Here is a 25869-nt window from a genome sequence, read left to right as displayed (position 1 = left end):
GGGTCTGGGCTGTGCAGCTTGCACCGACCCAGAGCTCTAAGCTGATCTAATTAAAGGAATAACCTCCCTGAACAGCAGTCCCTCGGATTAGCACTGCACCATATGGCCAGAGGGAGGATGGGGGCTGTAAACTCCTGTCCTGCCAAAACCAGTCTCTCCACTTTGCCCCATCAACTCCCAGAGCACCGTAGCAGGTGAAAGGTCATGAATAACACAGCCTGCTTCTATCAGACTGACCTCAAGGCCTTCTCTCCACTTAATCCACTCCCCACCCCCATGTCTGGGTGGCCTTTTCCAGATCTGAGCAACCTTTTCTTCCCTTTGGGCCTCTACTCTTCCACTCTACCTTTCTCTGCTCGTCTTTTTCTTCACTGCTGCCTAGTAGGACAAAAATAGGTGGGGGAAAAGAAAGGAAGAGATAACTGGGGTGGGGGAGGGAGGAAGAGAAGAAGGAGGAAAAGGAGACTGAGAGCTCCCTGTGGAAAGCTCCAAACCCCAATAAGATTATACACTTAGAACTGAAAGGGGCTTCTGAGATCATCAAGCCCAATTCCCATCTCTTCATTTTTAGGGTGAGGAATCTGAGCCCTAAAGTCATTTTCCTAGAATTGTAATCCAATAAGTATATTGGCCCATTAGGACTGTCCAAAGCTGGGGAAGCTAAGTGGCCCAGTACAAATCTGACCTCAGACACTAAGTGTGTGACTCTGGAAATGGCATCTAACTCTCTTTGCCTCAGTTTCCTCATGTGTAAAATAAGCTAGAGAAAAAAAAACAGCAAACTACTCCAATATCTTTGCCAAGAAGACCCCAAATGGTGTCAAGAAGAGTCATATATGACTAAAACTACTGAACAATAACTGTTCAAACCAGATTCCCTAATTTGATGATGCAGAAACCTAAAGGTTGTGTTTGCCTGTCTGACTTCAAGGCAACTCAACATATCTTTACTGAGTCGCCAGTGTATTCAGTCCCATATTCTATGATGGATTAGAACTATGGGACAGACAAAAAAAAGCTCCTTAAAAACAAGGATTTTCTTTTGCCTCTTTTTATATCTTCAGTGCTTAGCACAGTGGCTGGCACACAATACACACTTAAATTCTTATTGACTGAATGACTAAATGAGTGACCTCATCTCTAGGCTTAGGCATCTCTCAGTACATGGTATAAACATGACAAGTCATTACATATGGAGCCAAATGCTGGATGACATGGAAGGAGGAATTTGAGTGGACTGTGGTAGCCAAGGGGGGCTTCACAGAGGAGATGAAATTTAAAATTGGTCTTAAAATGGATTGGATTTGGGTTTCTGTTGAGAAGGAAAGAATCGAGAGAACAGCATGTCTCAGTGGCACAAAGGAAAGCATGAACCTGGTATTGACAAAGGACAGTGAGGAGAAACATAGGCTATGTAAAGCAGATCCTGGATATGGGGAGCAAAGGAAAGAAAAGGTGGGAAAGAAAATATTGGAAAGACAGGTTGGGACTAGATTGTGGATGGCCTTGAACACCACGATGAAGTTTTGTTGTGCAATCATTATTCAGTCATGTCCAGATTTTCATGACCCTATTTGGGGTTTTACTGGAAAGATACTAAAGGGGTTTGCCATTTCTTTCTCCAGCTCATTTTATAAATGAGGAAACTGAGGCAAACAGGATGAAGTGATATGTCCAGGGTCACACATCAAGAAAGTGTCTGAGACTGGATTTGAACTCAGAAAAATGAGTCTTCCTGACTCTAACCCTGGCAATTGGTGCACTATGGTGCCATCTACCTGCCCTGCTGGGTTGAAGAGTTTACATTTTATCCTATAAGGCATCAAGCAATGAAGAGCAGCCCAAAGTTTTTAATAAGGGTAGTGACATAGTCCTATGTCATAAAATTATTAATTTTTAATAACTGCAAGTAGACTGTTTTGGGAAAGTCAGCATGTTAAAGTACATCAGTCGCTGGCTTTGGAGAAAGAGGACTTGAATTCAAATCGTGATTCTGTCACCTATGATTATTATTGTGACTATGGCAAGCCACTTAACCCATCTAGGCTTCAGTTAACTTTTCTGAAAAATGAAAGGGATTGAACAAGATTGCCTTTAGGATCCTTTCCTATTTAAAATCTATACTCCAATTATCTAGAGGAAAGTTAACAAAGGACTGGACCTAGAAGGAGGTTAAAGAAATGGAAGTTGATTTTTTAAATGCTATAAATGATGAGATTTTGAGAGGTAGAAAAGGCTCAGGAGTCTCTGTTCCTGAAGCATGGAGGGAGGTATCTGGTTAATGAGCTGATCGGCAAATGAATAAACAGCAATTGCTTGATGAAAAAATGTTTATGGTGCAATTAACAGCTGTGCAATAAATAAAAGTTTAACTGTGTTTATTATAAACTTGTTAAGCCACAGTAAACATTTTCCCATAATTGAACTGGCATTTAATATACTATGCTTGCTTCTTGAAATGTATTTTAAATAATGTATAATTAAATAGATTTATTATGATTCATTTTAGATCTTCAGGCATCTGTCCAGGGCTGCCCCTCATAACCACCAAAACCCTCTCTGCATTTGTTTCTAACCTGTATATATTGTATTGGAGTTTGGGGTTTTTGTTATTTGTTTCTATCATTCCTGATCCTTACCTGGTTACAGAGTTAGGGATGGGGATGTGATTGTTGGGAAAAGAATCTATTTATCAGGTCTGTCCCTGTCTTTGCTCTCTATCTAGTCCAGTCCTGTCCTGAGGAATTGTAGGAAAGATAGTGCTCAAAAAAGCTTTTAGACTTTTGAGTCTTTTAGACTCAAAGGTAGTGGGAAGAGGAGAATAAAAAGAATCTGAGAAGCATTGTGTGCCTTCAACTTACTTTCTCATAGGGGGTAGATTATATCATAGGGGAAATGGCCTATTAGAACAGTACTCTTCATTCCTATATGACCTGCCTCTTCCCAAACCTACTCATACAAATGCTGTAGCCAAACAGAAGTCTCTTACCTCTCCAGCCTCAGCCAAAGATTCAGAATGCCTACCCTCCCCTTCCCACCCCAGCCTAAGAACACTGACTGCCTTTGACTTCTGTTCACAGAGAGGAAGAGTCCCAAATTGGGTTCTGAGGCTTCCTGCATCTGTGGCAGTCTGGAGAGAAATCAGCCCCAGAGGGATTCAGAGAGGAGCGGATACTCATTCAGAGAATAGCCAGAAATTACTGCTTGACCAAGTTGGAAGGAAGGCAGTGGTAGGAAAAGAATAAGAGGAAGTAGGGATGGGGCAGGCATAATCCAAGTCAATATACTCCTGAAGATGAAGAATTCTCCTATCAGAGAAGCAATGGACTTAAAATACAAAATGAAACACATTTTGCACATGATTAATATGGGAATTTATTCTATTTAACTCTGCATATTTGTTATGAGGATTTTATTTTTGGTAATTGTTCAGTGGAGAAGAAAGTGAGAGGGAGAAAAAAATCTGTTAATTGGAAAAAAATAAAAGCAAAATTTAGGGGGGAAATACTGCTTTTTTAGTTCACTGACCCATAGGATAGGTAGCAGAAATCTGAGTCATTCATCTTAAACCTGAACCTTCTTTTCTACTCTTTCTATCTCTTTTCTCTGGGTGATCTCCTTAGTTACCATTCAATTACCATTTCTGTATACACACCTCCAAGATCTGTATATGCTGCCCTAGATTCTCTGATTTCTACTGATCTCCAGTTTCACAGCATCACTTTCTATTGGACACTTAAACATTTTAATTGAGGTGTTCTTTATACAATTAAAACTCAATATTTGTAAAATAGAACTCCATATCTGCTCTTCAAACCAACCTCTCTTCCAAATATTCTGATTTCTTACAAAGGCACCATCATTTTCCCAATCTTCCAGGTTTCTAACCTTGCCATTATACTTTACCTCTTACTTTTCCTTATCTCATATATAGAATCTTGCCTTTGCTCTCTCTACAATATCGCAAAAATCTTAGCCCATTTTCTCTATTCACACAACTACCACTAGTTCAGCCCCTCATCACCTCTCAACCTAGATTGCTATAATATTATAATGGGTTTGTCTTGGCTCTTTCCACTCCAACCCATCATCCACACAGTTGTCAAAACTACTTTCCCAAGTATAGATCTGACCAGATCACCTTCCCCCCAATAAACTGCAACTCCCTATTACCTATAAAAATCAAATATAAACTCATTTATTGGCCTTTAAAGCTCTTCAAAATTCTTGCTCTTTTTTTCCATTCTTCTTACACATTATTCCACTTGTATGGAAGCATATGTTCTAGATAGGGGATGGAACAATTATTGCAGCAAAATTCTGCAATGGGAAATAAGGCATCTCAGCCAACCCCATGGAAAGAAGTGTAATGCTAGAGACTAAATTCTGAGGTTCAGTTCACTAACTATCTGCTTACAGGATGAGGGGTGACATTCCCTGGATGAGAAAATGAATCTTTATTGAGGGGGTATGAAATGTAAGGCAAGTTGGGGTCCCCAATCAAAGGTGATGCTATGGAGCTATAAAATTTCTTTCAGGAATAAGAAGTAAAGGAGACACATTCTTCTACTTCATCAAGGCTATACGATATATAAGCTAATTTTAAAAATTAGCTTGATATCTTATTATCTGACCCTAGCTGAATTGAACACCTAATAAGCAGCCAAAGTGACATAAAATAAGAGGGAGGCTGCTACCAAATCCACAAATGAAGAGAACCATAAATATATGAATAAAAACATTTATTGAGTATTGGGCACTTATAAAAGAGAGTTTCTGCATTCAAATAACTTAATTTTAACAAAAAAAGATGAGATATATAGAGGAATAATGACCAAAAAAGATGTTTTGATCTTTAAAGTCGTAGGTATGTTGAATAAAGTCATGAGAAGGCAGCTAGGTGGTAAAGAGTTCTAGGCCTGGAGTGAGGAAGATTCATCTTGCTGAGTTCAAATCTGGCCTCAGACACTTACTAGTTGTGTGACCTTGAGCAAGTCACTTAACTCTGCTTCAGTTTCCCCATCTGTAAAATGAGCTAGAGAAAGAAATGTCAAGCTACTCCCATATCCTTGCCAAAAAAAAAATCCCAAATGAGGTCACAAAAACTGAAACAATTGAACAATAACATGACAGGTAAGAAGACATGTTGTCTTCCATGTTCTCTATACCCCAGACATTTAATTAAGTGCTAGTTGAGATTATCTTAGAAGAGATATTCTTCCTAACCACTATCAGTGTTTGATAGTGGACAAAGATCAGCAGGGGTAGAGATAACTCAGGGTTGGGTTGAAGGAAACAGAAAAAAAATGGATTTAAGAAGAGATTAGTTCCAGAGGGAGCTCATAGGACTTATCATTTGATAGAGATAGGACCCATCATCCTGGCTACTATTTTCTGGTAAGGTCTGCTAGTGTAAAAGCTATGGGATGAAATTTAGATGTGCAACTTCCCAAACACAACTCATATTATTATCCCCATTTTAGCAAAAAAAAAAAAATAAGGTAAAGGTTATTACTTGCTCAGGGTCACACAACCAGTATTCATTCAAGCCTTGACAATTCAAATCCAGGTCTACGTGTGGCTATATTAGAAGGGTATATGACAGACTTGGCCACTAAAAAAAAGTCATTAAAAAAGTCAGCTTTCATTACAAAAAAATTTTGATGACATTCCTAGTTTACACCTTAGGAATCCTAACAGGCCTCATTGACCCTGATTTGGGCCTGGATTTCCTGCTTCAGTATTTGACTCTTGGATATGGTATTCTTAAATTTTATTTATTTATAATTTTTGACAGTATATATTCATGAGTAATTTTTTTAAACAATATCCCTTGTATTCATTTTTCCAAATTATCCCCCACCTCCCTCTACTCTCTCTCCTTGAAGACAGGCAATCTCATACATTTTACATATGTTACAATATAACATAGATACAATATATGTGTGTAAATACCATTTTCTTGTTGCACATTAAGTATTAGATTCGGAAGGTATAAGTAACCTGGGTAGATAGACAGTAGTGCTAACAGTTTACATTCACTTCCCAGTGTTCCTTCTCTGGGTGTAGTTGTTTCTGTCCATCATTGATCAACTGGATGTTAGCTGGATCTTCTTTATGTTGAAGATTTCCACTTCCATCAGAATACATCTTCATACAGCATTGAAGTGTATAGTGATCTTCTGGTTCTGATCATTTCACTCAGCATCAGTTGATGTAAGTCTCTCCAAGCCTCTCTGTATTCCTCCTGCTGGTCATTTCTTACAGAGCAATAATATTCCATAACCTTCATATACCATAATTTACCCAACCATTCTCCAATTGATGGACGTGGGATATGGTATTCTTAAGAAAACTTGTTTTCCTACCTTGGCCTAGTTGATAATTTTCACCTCCTTGTCTAGAAGTTTGGGCCCTATCTCTAGTCACTGAAATGTGTCAGGATCTCCCTGTAGGGATCAGAAGACACTAGAATATAGAGAGAAGAACACTGATCTGAACTGAGTAGTTCTAGGGATTATTTTTTTATTCCACACTTAATAACTTATAACCTCAGGCAAGATAATTCCCTTTCCTGAATCCCATTTCAGCATCCGAAAAATGTACATTGTAATACTTATGGTATCTACCTCACATAATTATGAGAGCATTGTTTTGTGAATCTTAAATCACCCCAGAAATGTGATTTCTTTTCTCCCTGGTCCTTGTAAGAGGATCTGATTCAATCATATCATCCAGAAATTATTAAATGCCTACCATGTGCTAGATATAGTTTCAGGCATCAGAGATACATGAATAAAATGAAATAGTACATACTTTCAAGAAGATTATATTCTACTGAAAGAGATAATGTATACCTATATTATTTATAAAATAAATACAAGGTAGTTGGGTGAAAGGGAGGAAGGCACTAGCAACTCCATGCAAAAGTTAGTGTGAGATGAAAACAATGTCTCCTCAACTCTTCAAATAGCACCAAATTCCTCCAAGGCCAAGTTGATGTGTAGGACAATTCAACTAACATTTGGTAAACAGCTTCTATATATTTTAATATATAGTTGATAGCTAGTTGAATCTTATGCTATTCACAAGCCATACAAAGATAAAAGAAAGAAAGGGGGGAAGGAAGGAGGAGGGAGGAAGGAAGGAAAGAAGGAAAAAAGGAAGCAAGGAAGAAAGGGAGAGAGGTATGAAGAAAGTCTATAGATTCCTTGAGAACAGAGACTGTTTTTTACTTTTTTTATATCCCCAACACTTAGCACAGTTTATGGCACAAAGTTATGTACTAACTGGATGATTAACCTTCTGAAGAAGCCTCAGAATATTTTTAAATAATTGAAGGAAATAATAAATTTCAGTCAGTGATTAGTGAAAATAAAGATGTCATTTTTCCCATCCAAGTTTATAGGTTCTCTGAAATTTAGTCATAGACTCCCATGTTTAAAAATTTCTGTATTAAACCTAAGTCCACCTAAGTCCCCCAGCCTGTGTTCTCAGAGGCTGAACCTTGCTTCCTGACCTGACCAGACAGATGTAAATCTCAGATTTTATTTTACCTGAATTCTTTTGTTCATTCATTTCAGTTGTGTCTGTATCTTTGTAGCCCAATTTGGGTTTAGATTTGGTTTTTTGTTGTTTTTTGTTTGCTTTTTTGTTTTGCAAGGGCACTGAAACACTGCCATTTCCTTCTCCAGCTCATTTTACAAATGAGGAAACTGAAGCAAGATTTAAATTTAAGTCTTCCTGATTCTAGGCTGGGTGCTCTATCCACTGCATCATCCAACTGCCCTGGATTTTTAGGAAATCACTAAAAGGAAACTATCTTTACTTAGTCCTGACTTACAGGGCTAGAAGGTCTATGCAAAGTCCTTCCCATCCCAGACCATCCTTAAGCAATGGAAGTTTAAAGGCAGATAGTCTGAATTCTCTTCCTGGCTCTCACCCCCAGGGGGGGTCTGTCTGCTTTCTCAGTTCCCCTGCCTACTCTGATAGCACCATCCCATCATGAGCACACAAATATGCCACATACAAAGAACAGCCAAGCAGGTCCAAGAAGGAGGCAGCCTTCTCAGCACAGCCACCCCTAAACAGCATTCACTAATGACAGCCCAAAAGGAGAACTGTCCCTTTAATTTCTTTTCAAGCAAAAGCACACCGACTACAAAAACAACATTTTAATTTAAATTCCGATTCCACATTCACTCACAGGAGCGGCTCTGAGCAGGGATTTCATTAAAGGTTTAATAGATTTTATAGGACTTGTCACATCCTGAAAGGTTATGGAGCAAATGCATTTTCTCTGCTTCCAGAATTTCAACAACAGCTCGGTAAACAAATTTACCATGAAAATGCAAAAAAGTTCAGCCTTGTACAGACGAAGTAATCTACAACCTAGTGACTTCCAGGCATCCAGAGGTGTCATTCAGCAACCTTTTTCCTTTTCCAAATACTAGTTTTCCTTCCTTCCTTCCTTTCTTCCTTCCTTCTGTCCTTTCTTCCATCCTTCTTTCCTCTCTCCTTTTCTCTCCCTCCTTCCTTCCTCTCTTCTTTTTCCCTCCTTCCTTCCTTCCTTCTCTCTCTCCTTCTCTCTCTGTTTCTATCTATCTCTGTCTCTGTCTCTCTTTGCCTCTGTCTTGTCTCTCTCTTTTTCTCTCTGTCTTTGTCTCTCTCTTCCTGCCTGTTCTCTCTTTCCCCTCCCTCTCTTTTTTCTTTCTTCTTCTTCCTTCCTTCGTCCCTCCCTCCCTCCCTCCCTTCCTCCCTCCCTCCCTCCCTCCCTCCCTCCCTCCCTCCCTCCCTTCCTCCCTCCCTCCCTTCCTTCCTTCCTTCCTTCCTTCCTTCCTTCCTTCCTTCCTTCCTTCCTTCCTTCCTTCCTTCCTTCCTTCCTTCCTTCCTTCCTTCCTTCCTTCCTTCCTTCCTTCCTTCCTTCCTTCCTTCTTTCCTTCTGTAAAATGTGACTATAATCCACACTGCCCTAAAATCCCCACAGACCTATTGTGAGGACCCAGAACTAATTTGTGAAAACGTGTTTAATGAATTGTAAAGGCCTATGTGTATGGGAGGACTCAGGATCGTGATGGTCATTCTACAGATATACTTGTTTCATGGTATCCACTCACAGAATCCAAGAATGGAAAGACAGCTTGGAGATAATCTGGTCCAAGAATTTCCTCTCCCTTTCCTGCAGGTTCCAATCCTTTGTACTTAGAGGTACCTCTAGCCATTCAGATACTTGCTCCCCGACTTGTTTATCAACCATACCAGCCACGCCTTGGAAATAGAAATTATCTCAAGCAGAGAATTCACTAATACTAGCTTTCCTTGATCCTGCTTGTAATGACACCAGGCTCACCGACACCTCCCTATTGGTTCCTAAGCCTGGAACTATGTCTTAGCCAGAGAAGACTCCCAGAAAAGAAGTATACTGGGCATCTGGGCTCCCAGAGGATGGGATCCTGACACTCAATCAGCTCACACTGACCCATGTCTTCACACAGTGACCCACATTCCCTGACACCAGTCCATGTCTCCTTACATCCAATCAATTCAGTTATTCCCAACCCTTTGTGACCCCATTTGGAGTTTTCTTGGCAAAGATACAGGAGTGGTTTCCATTTCCTTCCTCAACTCAATCAATTACCAAACGTTTATTAAGGACTGCTGTGTGCCAGGCACTTTGTTAAGCCCTAAGAATACAAAGAAAGGTGAAAACATGATCCTTGTCTTCAGGAACTTTATTTTCAAATGAGAAATAACAACTATGTATGCATAAAGTATGTATAGATAGGAGGACAGTAGTCTCCAGAAAGGCACTAGCTAGGGAGGATTGGAGGAAGGGAAGTGACAAAGGGAAAGATCTTGTAAAAGGTAGGATCAGAGCAGAAACAGAGCATTTTAGTCAGTGAAAGTCAGGGGGAAAGCTAGTGAAAAGTCAGAGGACATCCGAGGCAAAGAACAGCAAGAGGACTAAGAGTTAGAAGACTAGGCAAGTAGGAGACTGGAACCTGTTGTGAAAGGCTTTCAAAGCCAAAATGAGCATCCTGGAGGTAGTAGGAAGCCATTGGAGTATACTGTTTCAGGAGGGAAGATGGAAAACAGGGAATGAGGGATGACATGGTCAGACCAGGGCTTAGGAAAATAACTTTGGCAGCTGGATAAAAGATGGCTTAGAATGAGGAAAGTCAAGGTTGTTATACCGAAACCCGAAAGTTCACCAGATGTGAGATGCACTAGGGTGATGGCTATGGGAGTACAGGAAAGGAGAAGTATCACGGAAATGAATGAAGTCAGAAACTACTAGACTTGGAAACACATATTAGTTATGTCACATGAGGAAAGAGTGAGAATTTGAGGATGACTCCCAGGTTAGGAGCCTGAGTGACAGAGAGGATGGTAATGCTCTTGAAAATAATAGAGACCTTTCACATAACACTTACTAGACCTTCACCAGTTTTGACTGAAAACCAATTACGCTGCTCCTTATGCTAAAACTTCCTGACTGGCTGACTGCTCCCAGCACCCCCATCTCCACTGTATGGGATGGTTATTTCCCAGTGTACCATGTGTTCTCCCACACTGACCCCCAGACTCCCCTTTATTGATGACTGTTCCAATCATTAGCATATAGGTTTTGATTAAGCAACCCCAGGGTAGCGTCCTGACTACTATGGTAAAGTGATTGGTGGAGAATGTTAGTCTTCGTCTGTCACCCTAACACTCTGAACTGAATTCACCTCTTCATCATATCTTTCCTATGAAGCCATCCTGGGGTCAAAGGGAATTCAAAGTTCTCTTCAACCTATGACACTCATTGAAAGCTGGCCCAACAGATCAGCAAGGATGAGGCCCCAGAGAATAATGAGAATTCAGACTGAGGGTTCATGATGCTACGACTGATGTCAGGATTGCGTTTTCTAGGGTTGAGGGAGGTCCTTGCTTATATCAGTGTAGTTTGTGGGGCTTTGCATTTAGGGAGGAAGTCTGACCTTTCTTTCCAAAAAACCTCATCTGACTTCACCTTATTCTCCCCGAATCCCACTTATCTTCCATCCCGCCCTGAAATCTTGAAACGTGCATACTCTCACTTCTACCCACTTCCCCCAAATGAAAACAGATTCAGACAAGTCTTTTACCTTCCCACCCTGCTTTCTTCCCACATAGCTGTGTGTGCTCTGCCACCTCCTGGCCAAACTAAGAACATACCATACAAGGAAAAAGCTTATTGATCGTCAGATCTGTGGCCAATACCGGGACTGACCTCAGCTTCCCAGAGGATTTGCAAGCAAAGCAAACTCACTTCACAAAAGGCTAGCATAAAAAGAACACCAGCCCAGTGGCTCCCTGACTCTGGGACTTTGTGTCCCCTGCTACCCCACAGCTAATCTTGCAGGGGAAACATAGAAACACCAGTGTTATTATTATTGTTATTCTTTTGTTTTTCACTAGTGTTCAATTCTTCATGACTCCCATTGGGGTTTTCTTGGCAAAGATACTGAAGTGGTTTGCCATTTCCTTCTTGAAATGACACCATCCTCACAGACACCTCCCTATTGGTTCCTAAGCCTGGAACTATGTCTCAGCCAGAGAAGATTCCCAGAAAAGAAGTATACTGGGCGTCTGGGCTCCCAGAGGATGGGATCCTGACGTTCAATCCGCTCACACTGACCCATAGAAATTAAGGGAAACAGGATTATATGGTGGGCCCATTTATTAATTATCACACAATTAGTAAGAGGTCATTTCTGAACTCAGGAAGGTAAGTTTTCCTAACTCCAAGGCCTGCTGCACTCCATCCACTGTGCCATCCAGTTGCCTAAGAGGGGCCCCACAAAGTCATACTTTTGTTTGATACTAAATACATTTTCCAAAACTCAGCTACATCAGATAGAATAGGAGCAGTCAGAGAGAGTGATCCTCAGTGGTCATTGGGCTTGCTCACAGTCTCTGTCTCTCTGTGTGTCTGAGTCTGTCTGTCTGTCTCTTTTTTTCTGTCTATCTCTGTCTTTCTCTGTGTCTCTGACTCTGTCTCATCTCAGAAGATGAAGGGAAAAAGAATCTGAGTTACTGCCCTGCAGCACCTGGCGCTGTGGAAGCAGCATCTAGGCCCTGGGCTCTGCCTTATTTCCAGCTTCTTTTCTAGCACAAGGCCTACTTCATTTCTTCCTCTGCTCTCACCTTCCTATCTACCTCATTCTCGCCCCCTGTTCCCTTTTTTATCTCCTTTATTCTCTTTCCTGTTTTCCTCTATCCCTTTAAAATTAATTTAACAAGAATTTATTAAGTGCTTACTATATGCAAATGTTAAGTGGTAGTGTTACAAAGACAAAAATTAAGTAGATCCTGAGCACAAGAAACTTGAATTCTACTAAGAAGACAAAATATATGCAGAGATAAGTAAATATAAGGTATGGAGAAATTTCCAAAGGATTCATGGTGAAGAAAATGCTGTCTGTTCCCAGATAAGAGAACTAATATACTCAAGAGTGCAGATTGAAACATTTTTTCCTCTTTATTTTGGTTTTTTCCAGAACATGTCTAATGTAGAAATATGTTTCACATGATTTTTAAAAAAGAAAAAGACCAGAGTTATAAATACAAAAGACACATGTGAATATTAGTGCTACTGAGTAAAGTCAGAAAGAAGCACTGATGTAGAAGGAAAGATAATGAGTTTGTTTTGGGACACATTGACTTTGAAGTCATGGTGAAGTATCTGTGTGGAGAGGCCCTGGAGGCAGCTGGAGATGTGGATCTGGAGCTCAGAGAACCACTGAGGACCAGAGATGGAGATTTGTGAGTCATTTAAATGGAAGTGGTGAAATGCAGGGAAAAAAGAGAAGACATTGAAGGATTAGAAAGATGATCTCAAGGTCCCAGCTCTAGAGTGGCATGAAGGGATCTCAAAGGACAATCCCCTTACTTTGCAGACGAGGAAACTGAAGCTTAGGAGATTAAGTGATTTGGCCAAAGTCATACAGGTAGGAAGTATCAAAGGGTTAATGGGAAGCCAGGTCTTCTAACGCCAGAATCATTACTCAGGGAAAGAGAGAATAGGAGCAGAGAGGGTTCTCGCTGGTCACTGTATTGGCTCTCTTTCTGTCTCTGTATTGTCTGTGTCTGTCTGACTCTGTATCTCTGACTGTCTCTTCGTCTCTATCTCTCAATCTGTCTGTGTCTTTTTCTGCCTGTCTCTCTGTTTCTTTTGTGTTTCTCTGTCTCTGTTTTTCTGTCTCTTTGTCTCTGTCTCTATCTCTCTCTGTCTCTGTTTTTCTCTGTCTCTCTGTCTCTAGGTCTGTCTGTCTGTCTGTCTCTCTCTCTCTCACACACACACACACACACACACACACACACACACACACACACAAGTCTGGTCAATTAGTTCACCTCCAAACTAACTCTCTAAGACTCCTAAGTTTCAGAGTAGACTTTAGTTACAGTCACAATAGTACTGGTAGAAGCTCCTCTCATCAAGACTCCCTAAAACAAAGGAATTTCCAGGCTGTGGGCCATATAAGAATCATAAAATCATTTGGTCTGGCCCTGCCAAAACAACCACAGGCGATGATGGACTGAAAGCTAGGTAAAACAATCTCCTACTGCTTGAATTTTTAACTTGATAATTTTGTATGTCCTGCAAATGATGTCATAAATATCCAAATAGCCTATGGCACAAAAAAGGTTCCCCACTCCTGTCCTACACTGAGGAAATTTCCCATCTGTTCAGACAGACAGAGAGAATAGAAAGAGAGATAGATAAATATGTATACATATCCAGGCAGCACAGTAATAGAGTCAGAAAGAACTGAGTTCAAGTTCAGCCTCCAACACTTAGAAGTTAGTGATTCCAGATGGGGAAGTTACTTTTATTTCTGTCTGCCTCTGTATCCTCAATTGTAAAAATGGGAATTATAATATCACCTACCTTGTTGTGAGGATCAAATGAGGTTATATAAATATTAACTATTATTATTAGATTACATATCTGTATTTGGTACTTTAAACTTTACAAATAAATGTTTACTCAATTGAATTACAAAGTACTTAAATATTTAATAATATATATATAATAATCCATAAATATCTGATATATGTATAATTTGGTCCCAATTAGTGGGAATAATGAATTCTCCTGAAATAGTCTCACAGTATTTGAATTCACACTTTATATGTTTATTGTTCTAAAATCAATGTCATACCTATGACTACTTCAGGGAATTTATGATTCCTGTTTATTAGTACCTAACTGTAGCACAAATATTATTAGCCCCATTTTATAGATAAAGGTTGGATAAATGGTTTGTCCAAGATGATATGACATTAGAGCTCACGTATGAACCTAACACTTCTGACACTGCAAGGTATGACATGATGAATGGCATGTTGGTTTTGGATTTAGGAAGAGCTGAATTGAAGTCTTTCCTCAGGGAAAGGGACCTGTATGTGCAAAAATGTTTGTGGCAGCCCTCTTTCTAGTGGCAAGAAACTGGAAACTGAGTGGATGCCCCTCAATTGGGGAATGGGTGAGTAAATTGTGGTATATGAATATTATGGAATATTATTATTCTGTAAGAAATGACCAGCAGGAAGAATACAGAGAGGCTTGGAGAGACTTACATGAACTGATGCTGAGTGAAATGAGCAGAACTAAGAGATCATTGTACACGACAACAAGAAGACTATACAATGATCAATTCTGACAGACGTGGCTCTCTTCAACAATGAGATGATTCAAACCAGTTCCATTTGTTAGTGATGAAGAGAGCCATTTGCACCCAGAAAAAGAGCTGTGGGAACTGAGTGTGGACCACAACATAGCATTCTCACTCTCTCTGTTGTTGTTTGCTTGAATTTTGTTTTCTTTTTCAGTTTTTTCCTTCTTTCTTGATCTGATTTTTCTTGTGCAGTAGATAACTTTATAAATATGTATACATATATTAGATTTAATATATATATGTATATATATTTAACATGTATTGAACTACCTGCCAGCTAGGGGAAGGGGTGGAGGAAAGGAGGAGAAATTTTGGAACAAAAGGCTTTTCAAGGGTCAATGTTGAAAAATTACCCATGCATATGTTTTGTAAGTAAAAATCTTTAATAAAAAAAAAGAAAAGAAATCTTTCCTCAGACATGAACTTGCTGCAAGATCTTGAAGAAATGATATAACTTTTCCAGGTCTCTAAATAAAAAGAACATTTTTCCCCAAGGTGGTTGTGAGGGTCAAGTGAGGTAAAAGTATGTTTTGAATACTTTAAAGTATTATAGCTATTTATTACAATCACACTAGGCTGCCTCTGTGGGGAGAACAGGAAAAATGGGATATATAGTGGTTCCACAAGGAAAAAACAAAACAAGACAAAACCAGTCAAGTCAGAAGAAGACTGGGGGAAAGATAATGAAGTCTGTTTTGTTCATGCTGAATTTAAGATGCCAGGGGGACAAGCGGGTGGAAACACCCCACAAGCAGCCAGAAATATGACTTTGGAGCTGAAAAGATAGGTCAGAACTAGAGTGGGGGATTTGTGAGTCATGCGCTTCAAGGTGACGCTAAAACTGTGGGGATAAATGAGGTTGCCAAGGGAGAGAACATGGAAGGAGAAAAGGGCAAGAATGGCTCTTTCTGGAACACTTCCATTAAAGTGTCAGTGGGAGGATAAGGAATTAGGGGAGCAGGTAGAAGATTCTAGTCCTTTTGCCAAAGTCTTTGTCCTAGAGTTCCCTGGTTAATCATCACCAGGCGTGCTTACGGCTAGTCATATTCCTTCAACTCTTAACTCATCTCAGCAAACATACATTAGCACCTACTATGTTCAAGGCACTATGTTAAGTTGCAGGAAAAATAAAAACCAGTCTCTGGCTTCAGAGGGCTAACATTCTGCCCTGAGCCCCCACAACCCTGCTTAGCCATTCCCCTCTGAGAAGTCATGGTGTTTTCGCCATGCCCCAAGGCAGACCTGTACCTCAGTCCCACCCTACTGCCCAAGACTGAGTCCCTCCCTAACTTCCTCTTTCCCTTCTCCTTCATTTCGATGTCAGGGACAGATAGATATTTTAAAGCTTTGGCCCAAGCTGAGATGGGTGAGATCATTCAATGCTTATTTTCAAAGGTCTCATCAGACATCACGAAGGTTACTGGGACAGAGGAAAGAAGAACAAGGACAACTATCCAAAAAGAACTCTGGAGAGAAGAAGAAATCATCTCCTTGTGCCTGATTGCCCTGACAATAATGGGGGAAGGGGGCAAGATAGAGGTAGAGAATGTTAGGCAAGTGGCTGGGCTTTAGGAATGGGCTGGACAAGCTTCTTCTGCCCCACACCAGCAGGGGAGAGAAGTCTTCTTGTTAGCCCTCAGCAACAGTCTTTCATCTCACTCACCAGACTTATTCCCGGTACCTGAGAACAGGATGGACAGAAGTGAGATTCCGAGGCGCTCTTTCCAGCTGAAGGGGAATAGGATTCAAGGGGGCAGAGGGCGTTGGGGAAGCCACAGAGACTCATGTCCCAGCTTGGCTTTGGAGGGAGCCAGGACTCTCTTGGACCTCCACACCCGACACCAGATGGAGACGGGTCCCAGGAAGGCAGCAGCCACACAGCTGGATGTGGACAAAAGAAAATGGGCCCGCCAAACCTCACTTCCCAGGGAATTCTCCGTATACCGCCCTGCAACATGGCCTTGTAGGAGGAGCTGGGGGCAGGGATGCAGTGAGCAGAGAGAGGTAGGGATGCTTAGTTTTATTTTTCTTTTGGAGCCACACGGGGGCAGAGCTGTGCCATGAAACAATCCTCAGAGTACTAGAGAAAGGCTTGGAGAGCTTATTTTTTCTGGTGCTGCACATAGGTCTCAGTCCTTCCTGACCCTGCCCGGTTCTGTGGGAAGAACACAGAACTTCTGCCCTCTCCAACGCACACACACCCACCCAACCCTGACTTCTTATGATAGAACTCAGAGCAAAGATCACCCTGACCTTAACTCGGAGCCCGGCCGCAAGACAAACCCAGAGAAAAACCCCGCGTCCATTCCAGGGCTCAGAATGCACAGCTCAGTGTGGTCTGCAAATGGTGCCCAGATGTGAGCCGAGAGCCCAAACCTTATCTCAGCGTCCAGACGAGAGCCCGGGGAGAGAGCCAAGTACGAAGCCATTCCAGAACCTCCCCTCCCTCAGACCTGCATCATTGGGCCCAACCCAGTTTCTTGTCAGAGAGGAAAAGCCCCTGGCCTATTCCTAGAACTAAGGCCCATTGTAGTTTTGTATAACATTCTGTTCTCATTCTCTGTCTCTGTCTCTCTCCGTCTCTCACACACACACACGTACACAATGTGTGTATGTGTATGTGTGTGTGTTAAACATAGCATCCCTCCCTAAAGCCAGATATACCCATATGGCTAGGAACAGATCCATGAAAACTGTTCTTAACTAAGTCTTCCTACCTAACCCTTTGTTGTTGGTTTTTAATCTTTCATTTTATTTTATTTTTCAACTAAAAATCACTTGTTTTCGCTTCCTCTCTTTTAAAAGAGTAAAAGAAAAATGAAACTTTTAGAAAAAAAATATATTTATAGTTAAAGAAAGCAAATTCCCACAATGTCCATGTCCAAAAACATGTCTCATTCAAGGCATAGATCTATGTATCCTGCCTACCTGTGACCTGAAGCATCACTTGTACATTTCAGGAGCTGAAGAGGCTGGGGATTATTTAATAGATGATCTCTCCAGGCCTCTTCAGACACAAAACCTCTTCACCAACATCAGCCACCAGAGCTCAGGATTTCACAGTTAATTGGAACAAGTGTTCTGTCTCCTTCTTCCTGAACTAAGTGTCTTTTTAGCCGAAGAGAGAGAGCACCATGGGAGATGGTATTTCTGCTACCTGGATAGGAACCTGCTAATATAGTTATGTAATTATATCTCTTGCGGGCAGCCTGATAGGGATGTGTCCAGAATGACTCCTCTAACCAATGATAACACTCCCCTAAAGTCATCTCTTACACAAGGATTGAAACCATTTTTATCATTTCTCTATATATCACATTCCTAATAATAATAGCCTTTTAAGGCTTATAAAGCACTTTATATATCATATCATTTTTTTTCTTCACAATACCCTTGTAAAGTAGGTACTATAATTATCCCCATTTTACAGATAAACAAAATGAGACAGAAAAGTTGAATGATTTGCTGTGTCACAACAAGTGTCTGGATTGAAGCTCAAAAGTGGGTTTCCTGATTACAAGTCCATTATGAAGCCATTATATCATTACTATCTTCTGAAGAAAAACAGTTTCAAATGGATGTCAGGGGATGGAATAGGGTTCTAAACAAGAAATTATTCGGCTTTTTAAAAAAATAACCAAGAAAGAAGAGGCCATCTTACCTTATTCCCTTAGAGGTGGGAAATGTGGGCCTTGTAATAAGGATATCCTGTCACAACAATAGGGGCCCAGGGGTGGAGGGGCCAATGGCCTGGGCCAGGAGGGATGGCATGAGGATGGATTTGTCACACTAGTTATGACTGAAAAAAAAAAAGAAAAAAAAATAAGTCAATAAGCATTTATTAAATGGCTACTAAGGACCAGTCTCTGTGCTAAGCACTGAGGATACAGAGAAAGGCAAACACAAACTAAAATAAGTCACTCCTAATCTAATGAGGGAGACAATTTGCAAACAGCTATGTACAAACACACTATTTAAAGAGTAAATTGCGATGATCAACAGAAGGAAGGATTCACTGAACATTTACTTCTACTCCTAGGTGCCTTGCACATGATAACTACTTGGTTAATGCTTGTTGTTGATGATCTTGATTACTGTCTCCTCATCTCAGCTCACATCTTATTACTATGCATGATGCCTTGTAAAAGATATGTATTTAGTGTGTTACATATACATACTAAATGTTTAATGCATTACAGAAAAACAGAATCCTCAGAGCTGAAAGCTACATTTGTCATCTCAAGCAACGAGTGTTCCTAAAATAATCGCTTCTACAACACACACAAATAGTTTGTTACAGTCTTTAAGACCACCAGTGTGAGGGAATATGTGTTTGCAATCCATGCATGTGTGTGGGGGACAGAGAGAGAAAGTGAGAGAAATGAGATGGGATGAAGTGGGAAGGATTTACCGTCTCGCAAGAGAGCATTGCATTATCCATCCTATGGGACAGATCCCATTGGAAAATTTTTCCTTACTTCAAACCTCCATTTACCTCTTTTCAATACAACATTCCTATTTCTGCCTCCTAGGGTCAAACAGAAGAAGTTTAATCTTTCTCCAACATGAAAATTGAAGAGAGCGATCATTTCCCCCTTAAAATTCTTCACACCAAACACCCCAAGTCTCTTTAATTGATCCACATGGCATATGGAATGAACCCAAACCTTTTCCTACACCAAAAGCCCAAAGGAATACCACCCAGGAAAGTGGGCTCAGAAAAAAACACAAATTCTTTGGAAAAAATATTTATCCCCAAGTTTCAACTTGTTCATCTCAAACTCTCTCCTCAATAAATTGTAATCTGGTTTCTATCCCCACCTCTACTTAATTCAGTACTATGTTTATCATTATTTCATGTATATATATGTATATATATACATTTACATATAGATATATTAGATATTTGCTCCAATGAACTTGCTTTCTCAGTTTATCAAAGACCATCAGGCTACCAATAATCATTAAATCTAACAGACTTTCCTCACCTTCCCCTTCAAGTTATGAATCCCTTTATTGGCTTCAGAGAGACTGTGGTCTCTTGGTTCTCATTTTAATCTCATATTAGGCTCTTCTCCTGCTTTCCTATCTTTCTTCCCCTCTCTTCTCTTCTCATCTTTTCTCTTCCCTTCCCTTTACTCTCTTTCTTTACTTTCCTTCTCTTCTCAGCTCCTGTCCTCTTTTCTTCCCCTCCCCTCTGCTTCTCTCCCTTTCTCTCTTCTCTTCTAGATTCTTTTTTTCATCTTTCTTGACCTTTTCACTTGGCAATCTCATTTAATTATTATATTTACACAGTTGATGCCTAAATCTGTATATCTACCCCTGACTCCTTCTTTAAGTTATTGACCCAACTCTCCATATACTTACCCTACATTTTTACCTGCATGTTCCCTGATACTTCAAACTCAGGCCTTCCCAGACTGAATTATTATCTAATCTAGTTCACTGATCTTCTCTATGCATAAATCTGATGATGTCCTTATTTTGTTCAAAAGTCTTTCAACAACACTTTATTGCCTATTGAATAAATTTCAAATTCTTTCAGCTGTTCTTTATACTGTGATAGGAACAACATAAATTTTACATAACTTGGGATGGTTTCCCTTTATAGAAGCAAAGACACTATCTTCTTGAATTGGTTGATCCTGAGGTCAAAAGGATATTAAAAAAAAAAAACAACTTCCAATCAATATGGGTTCTGAGGGTCTCAGCAGAATTCCCATCGTCCTGGGATACCTTCTTATAGTATTGCTGATTACTGCAGTGAATGGAGGCAGGGCAATAATGTTTTATTTGAATTTAATTAGGAATTTTATAGTTTTTAATCTTGTCACAAGTAAAGTTATTTTTATCACATTTTATGATCCACAAGTGTCTCATCCATTCTAATCCAGAGCCTGAACCACTGCACTAGCCTGAGTTAGGTATGGCCCAGAACAAAATCTCCCTATGGTCTGCTTTTAATATATCTCTCCATTATTTTCCCATGTCATTCTCCTACACATCCTTTAGACTCCTGACAAATTATCAAATGTTTGCCCTCGTGCATGTCCCCATGCTTTTTTGCTTCCATATTTTGGCAAAAGTTCTTTAAGCCCTCTCCCCTCATCTTCCTGCTACTAGTATAATTTTTTATTCATCTTTAAAACCCAGATCAATAACTCTGATGGACTTGGCTCTTTTCAAAAATGAGATGATTCAGGCCAATTGCAATAGACTTGTGATGGACATAGCCATACAGATCCAGAGAAAGAACAATGGAGATTGAAAATGAATCACAACATAATATTTTCATCTTTGTTATTGTCATTCGCTTGCTTTTTTATTTCTCATTTTTTTCCTTTTTGATCTGATTTTTTTATGCAGCATGATAAAGATGAAAATATGTTTAGATGAGTCACACATGTTTAACTTAGATTCTAGGTGAAGAAGTAAGGAACACAAGGTTTTTCAAGGGCAAATGTTTAAAACTATCTTTGCATATATTCTGAAAAAAAAGCTATTATTATAGATAAATAAAATAGAAGGAATATTTTTTTAAAAAATAAGTTAAAACATTAAAAAAAGAGTATCTCTAAGTGTGAGTGCTCAATGTAGGAAGGAAATGGGGGAGGGAAAGATTTTTCAAGGGTAAATGTTTAAAACTATCTTTGCATTTATTTTGAAAATAAAAAGGCATTATTAAACTTTTAAATGGATATTCAAAAAATAAAATCCAGATCAAATATCACCCCTTCCATGAACCATTTCATGAATGCAGAATCTCAGAGTTGAAAGAAATCATGAAGTCTCTTAGAAACCACTAAACTAACCCATAAGTAAGAAGGATCCCTGTCTATGAGGACATGTGATTTTCTAATATTCATTTGAAGACCTCCAGTAATGGGTAACCCACTACTAAACAAGGCAAACCATTTTATTTTCAGATAGTTCTACTTATGAGGAAGTTTTTCCATATATTGATTTGAAATCTTCCTCCCTACAATTTGTACCCACTGTTCCTAATTCTCCCTTTCTCTCACTAAGCAATACAAGTCTAATCCCATTACTGTAAGACAAGCTTTCAAAGCTTGAGTAAAGCTCTCATGTCCAAACCAAGCCATTTCTTCACCAGGCTAAATATTTCCACTTCCTTCATATAGCACGATCTCTATTCTCTTTACTATCTTGGTCATTATCCTCCAGATGGTCTCCAGTTATCTCCTGCCTAAAATAGGATACTCCAAAATAAGCATAATTTTCCATATGCATATATTTCATGCAAGCACAAAGTACACCAGGATTATCATCTCCCTTATTCTGGTTATTGTGCCTTTGTTAATGCTACTGATCACAATGTATTGTTCGCATTTTGACGTGCATCTAGAAGATCAATCTAATGAATTATCCCATTAATATATGTATATACAAATATATACATATAATTGTGTGTGTATATGTGTATATATGTATGAATGCATATTGTATATGTGTACATGTACACATATAGATATCAATATTTGTACATATAAATATATATGTTCATCTTAAACAGACACTCTAGATAGACAATAAACTGAGCCCAGATTTAAATGGAGGAGGAGAGTGAGCTGATTTGTATTTCAGAACCTAAATGGATTCAATAAGATCAAGTTCCTCTCTTCTACCAATGCTCATTTTTTAAATAGCAATATTCTCCCAGTGGTGATTTATGGCTATGAATCATGGAACACCAGGATTTCAGAAGAATGAAAATTGCAGGTGACCTAAAAGCTATGGAAAGATACATAGTGGGTGTCAGGATCTGTAACAGTACCAACAATGACTAGTCCCCAAGGAGTGGCGTAATACACACTGTCAAGGGCATGTATGATTGGAAAAGGAGGTACACTGGCCCTAAATCAAAAGTTAGAAAAACAAATGAACTGCTAAATTACCAGATGGACTGACAGACTGATGGATTTGTATGCACAAATTTTAAAAGGCACAGAAGAAAGGTCACTAGTTCATTGAGTAGGGTCTTCTCAGAACTTGTATGGGATGATGTAGATAGGAATTACACAGGGCAAAAGATATAGATGTATTGTGGAGAACGTACATATCCTGATGAAATCTTAGATCCTTTGAAGTATCTCCCTATAAAATGGCATTAGCTTTTTTTGGAAACTATTGACTCACATCGAGTTTGCAGTTCATGAGAATGCCAAGATGCTTTTCACATGATTGTGGTCTAGTCATGCTTCCCTCTTGGTATGGTTGTTTGTTGGTATGTGAGTGCAGCACTTTCAAATTCGAGAGTCCTTTAAACCCTGGCTGTCATCTAACATGTGAGATACCCCTCCCCAACCTACATATGTAAATGTTTGCCACTTGTGACTTCACCTGGGGCAAAGATTTAAGAGAGAGGGGGCGGAGCGCCAAAGGTAGACTTTTTTGAAATTGCTTACCCAAAGTCACACAAGTGGGAAAATCAGGATTTAAATTCAGATCCCATACCTCAAGTTTCAATATTTCCAGGCCAATGCCCTTTGCACCACTCTGCCTCCAAATTAACAAAAGTAGGATGGGAAGGGACAGAGATCCCTTCCTAGTCCAGGGCTCTTTCCTCTAAGCCATGAGGATAGCATAAGAAACTTTGTCAAGTGCTTTACTGCCATCCAAGCATTTTATGTCTAGAGCATACCTCTGATCTATCAAACTTTTGCCTAAACTCTGAACAGTTTCAAGATTACCCAGTTATATATATGCTATCCCTTCAACTGCAGCATTGCTCTCCTCAAACCACTTAATTATTTGCTTACATTGTTCTTATGCAATTATACTCTTATTATTTGATATTATAATTATTTCTCTCTGTGTGTGTGTGTGTGTGTGTGTGTGTGTGTGTGTGTGGTGTGTGATAAATTCCTTGTGTGTGATAATTCCTTAAGGGATTATAAACTGCACAGGGAGGACAGTATTATATCTAAACTTTGAACTATCCTTGTTACTTAGAACAGTGCTGAACATATAGTAGACTTTTGATCAATGTCTGTCAAATTAAATTTAATTGAACAGAATGGGATAGGGATCTTCAATTATCTTTTCTGAAAATCCTCAGCAATGGAAAATTCTTTTTTCTCAATAGTATTTTATTTTTCCAAATACATGTAAAAATAAATTTTAACATTCATTTCTTTTTTTTAATAATCACTAGAATGTTTTTATTTATATTTGCAAAGCATTTTAAATATACTTATTTACTTGTTACTACCTATGCCTTCTGGGGCTAAAAAGAGCAAATATATTCTCGCTTGAAATACTTAATGAGAGTGGGAAAACAAGTTCCTGCTAAATCTTTTTTTTAATAGCCTTTTATTTACAAGATATATGCATGGGTAATTTTTCAGCATTGATAATTGCAAAACCTTCACCCCACCCCTCCCCCAGATGGCAGGTTGAGCAATATATGTTAAATATATTAAAGTATATTAACATTCATTTCTGTAAGATTTTGTGTTCCAATTTTTTTCTCCCTTCTTCAGTCCCCCCTCCCCAGGACAGCAAGCAATCTAATAAAGGTTAAACATGTACAATTCTTCTAAACATATTTCCATATTTGTTATGTTGTATAAGAAAAATCAGACCAGAAAGGGAAAAGCCATGAGAAAGAAAAGCAAATTAAAAAAGTGAAAAATATTATGCTTCCATCCTCATTCAAACTCTATGATTCTATCTCTGGATAAAGAAGGCATTTTCTATCCCAAGCCTATTGAAATTATCCTAGATAACTGCAAGCAATAGAAAATTCTTAAAAGGATGTACAAAATATTTTCTGCCTCATTTGGGAGGGATACATTGTAATCTATCTGTGTAAGTATTAAGATCATATATTTAGAGGAAGGGGCAGGAAAGGATCTTAGAGATCATCTTCCTCCCTGTACTATTGTGATTTGTGGCATGTTGAGAGTAAGCTTTCCTAGCTTAATTTATAATAACAACCAAGACACTGAGAAATTTCCTATGGAAACCACCCAAGGCAAAAGTAGATATATTTGTGACCACTCTACTCAAGAACAGGATTTAAGAATAGAGTAACCCTAAATTCAAAAGTTCCTAAATTTGAGAGTTTAAACACTGGACCTTCTAACTCTGATTCAGCATCTCCTTAGAGAAAGAATATATTCTACATGTTTTCTGTGCAGAATCCTAATGTGAAAACCATCAATGGGCTACTTGGATAGCGGAGATCTGAGAAAAAGAGTTTACTAATTCAATAGTCCCCAAAGTAAGTTTACCTTCCTGATCAAGTCTAAACCTTATTGTGGCACTCTTATGTCTAGAAGGAATTAAGTATGATTATGTGGGAGAAAGGAATTTCAGTGCAATGTTAGTGAGTAGCTCCTTACAGAAGGCTCAAGTTTAGTTTTCTTTAGGGACAAGGAGACAAACAATTATTTGTATACTTAATGTATTTCCTGTATCTATTTATGGCTTCTTCTGACTCTTTTGCATTTTATGTATTTTCAGTGATGGTGAAACAAAGGCTGTCCTACTTGATATGCATTTAGTAACATGAGTGCTTATATGGGCACCTAGGGACTCTGAGACCCACATTTGGGGAGCCTTAGACACTAGTTATACCTTAACTATATTTGATTTTCCTAGAGCAACTCCAAGTATGGACAAAGCTCCAAAATGAAAAATTGTCCCACTTAGAGTCAACTCCCAAGACAGGGAAAGCCTAGATCATAATTTATACTTATAATGTTGAATTTTCCTCCAGGTGCCAAGATCTAGTTTACCTTGCTTATTAACCATCTTTGTGCATTTATTTGTATATAAACACAGTATTGCTGCCTCCTTTCTTGGATTTTGTCTTCTGTGAATTTCTTGGTATCTCTACAGTTATTCTTCAATTTTGTATCTCTCTTCTATTAGTTCAGTTAAATAAACAAACAATCATTAAGCACTTATATGCCAGGCAGGCACTGTGCTCAATAGAGGGGGAAAAAAAGAAAAGCAAAAAGCAGTCACCAACCTAAGGGAGGAGAGACAATAAACAAATTACGATGAACAAACTATATACCAAATAAGGAAATAATCAGAGAAAAGGAGATAATATCAAAGGGGTAAAAAGATTAAAGGGGAGTGACAGACTTTTTGAAGAAGGTAGAACTTTAGCTGAGGTTTGAAAAAGGTA

General features: G+C 39.1%; 1 long non-coding RNA gene across 7 annotated transcripts in view; it reads right to left on the bottom strand.

Annotated features, from left to right (window-relative positions):
* The window catches only part of LOC141555768 (uncharacterized), a 100729-nt gene that overhangs the window by 48708 nt on the left and 26152 nt on the right, over positions 1-25869 (bottom strand). For 5 of the 7 annotated variants that reach the window (XR_012486336.1, XR_012486329.1, XR_012486330.1 and 2 more), the window contains one exon: positions 18370-18507. This is a non-coding gene — a long non-coding RNA (uncharacterized LOC141555768). Of the gene's footprint in view, positions 1-4576; positions 5036-16239; positions 16390-18369; positions 18508-25869 lie in introns of those variants that run through there. The other 2 variants (XR_012486333.1, XR_012486335.1) reach the window with 2 other exon arrangements.

This window comes from Sminthopsis crassicaudata, chromosome 2 (assembly GCF_048593235.1).
Source record: "Sminthopsis crassicaudata isolate SCR6 chromosome 2, ASM4859323v1, whole genome shotgun sequence".
Lineage (NCBI taxonomy): Eukaryota > Metazoa > Chordata > Mammalia > Dasyuromorphia > Dasyuridae > Sminthopsis > Sminthopsis crassicaudata.
This window is presented reverse-complemented; position numbering and strand designations above follow the sequence as displayed.